This window comes from Rhinolophus sinicus, chromosome 14 (assembly GCF_057876585.1).
Source record: "Rhinolophus sinicus isolate RSI-liver-muscle chromosome 14, RSI-T2T, whole genome shotgun sequence".
In the NCBI taxonomy this organism is placed as follows: domain Eukaryota; kingdom Metazoa; phylum Chordata; class Mammalia; order Chiroptera; family Rhinolophidae; genus Rhinolophus; species Rhinolophus sinicus.
In genome coordinates this window covers 30,239,126-30,240,845 of record NC_142514.1, presented here as the reverse complement: position 1 = coordinate 30,240,845, position 1,720 = coordinate 30,239,126, and the positions used below count along the sequence as shown (strand labels likewise).

Sequence of the window (1,720 nt, the reverse complement as noted above, 5' to 3'; positions counted from 1 at the left end):
AGTCTTAATATTTGAAAGAATAACTTTAGGAACTACAGAGAGCTCTAGAAGTTTTTGGTTTACTGTAAAACATTTTGCATTTCCCTAGCCTCCTTGTTTTGGTTTAAGGGTGTGTGTGTGTGTGTGTGTGTTCATTCTTCAAAGTTCCTTCCACGGGGCCCTTGGAATTTTATCAGGGCTAGTTAGTTAGACAAACTAAGAAATAATTATAGAATCCCTATTAAGTGCCTGGAGCAATGCTAGGCCAGTTTGGATAGAATGTTTCCTGGGCATGGAGGTGGATATCTTGGCTTGATTATTTAGCTCTGAAATGCCTTTAGTTCCTGCATCTGTGGATCTCACATGGTATTCCATCATGGAAACTTCAAGGGATTCAGGAATATGTCCTTTTCTTTCCTCAGAAGGAAGGCCATGCATAGCCGAGGCTGGAGAAATCATAGTTCCGTAACTGAGTTTATTCTCCTGGGCTTTTCTAGGAATCCCAGGACTAACTGGATCCTTTTCTTTCTCTTCATCTTCATCTATTTATTAACAGTCCTGGGCAATGGGCTATTGTTACCCTGATCATAGTAGATGTGCACCTCCACACACCCATGTACTTCTTTCTCAGCATCCTCTCTGTACTGGATCCCTCCTATGCCACCGCACAGTGCCCCAGATGTTGGTCCATCTAGTAAGCAAGAATAATACCATGCCCTACGTTGGGTGTTTGGTCCAGATATGTGTTTTCCTGACCTTGGGCATCACTGAGACCTGGATTTTTGCAACAATGGCCTATGACAGATATGTTACTATATGCTATCCACTCCACTCTGGGGTCAAGATGAGCCATACTCTGTGTGTTCTTCTGGCAGCCAGCTCTGCCCTTTGTGGTCTCATCTGTACCCTTGTCGATACAGTCTTTGCAATGAATCTTCCCTATTGTGGTCCAAATTAAATCAACCTCTTCTTTTATGAAATTCCTGTTGTGTTGAAGTTGGCCTGTGCAGGTACATTCCTTAACAACCAAGTGGACTTTACCTTGGATTTCATCTTTTTTCTGATCCCATTATCCCTCATTCTGGCCTCATCTGTTCAAATCTTCATGGCTATTTTAAAGATTCGCTCCACCCAGGGGCAAATCAAGGCCTTCTCCACCTGTGCCTCACACCACTGTAGTCACCACGTTCTGTATTCCATGCACGGTCATGTACATGAGGCCTGGCTCTAAAGCCTCCCCAGAGGATGACAAGAAGCTAGCCCTGTTCTATAATGTCATTTCTGCCTTTTTCAACCCCATCATCTACATCCTCCAGAACAAGGATGTGAAGAAAGCTTTCCTCAAGTTAATCGGAATGAGTGAGGACACTCAATAAACCATGGACTAGTACTACCTGCAGTGCCTTTGGTCTCTATCCAGACCATCCACACTTTCACTAGAGTTATTGGACTAAATGAGGAGCCCAGGATGAGGGAGATATCTAGGAAAAAAAAAACTTTTACATTAATTTGATCACTGGAAACATTAAGAAAAGACTCAGAGAGAACTGTGTTCAGGGCTTAAATACATCATTGATCTTAAAATAAAGACTGTAATAAGAGACAAAAAAGGGCATTACAGAGTGATAAAGAGGTTGATCCAACAAGAGGATATAACATTTGTAAATATTTATGCACCCAACATAGGAGAACCTATATATAAAGAATATATAAAGCAAATATTAACAGACCTAAAGGGAAA

The 1,720-nt window shown here is 41.6% G+C and overlaps 1 pseudogene; it reads left to right on the top strand.

Moving 5' to 3' along the window:
• Positions 1–411: 411 nt before the first annotated feature.
• On the top strand, positions 412–1,355 carry LOC109457861 (olfactory receptor 2D3-like; annotated as a pseudogene).
• Positions 1,356–1,720: the final 365 nt, after the last annotated feature.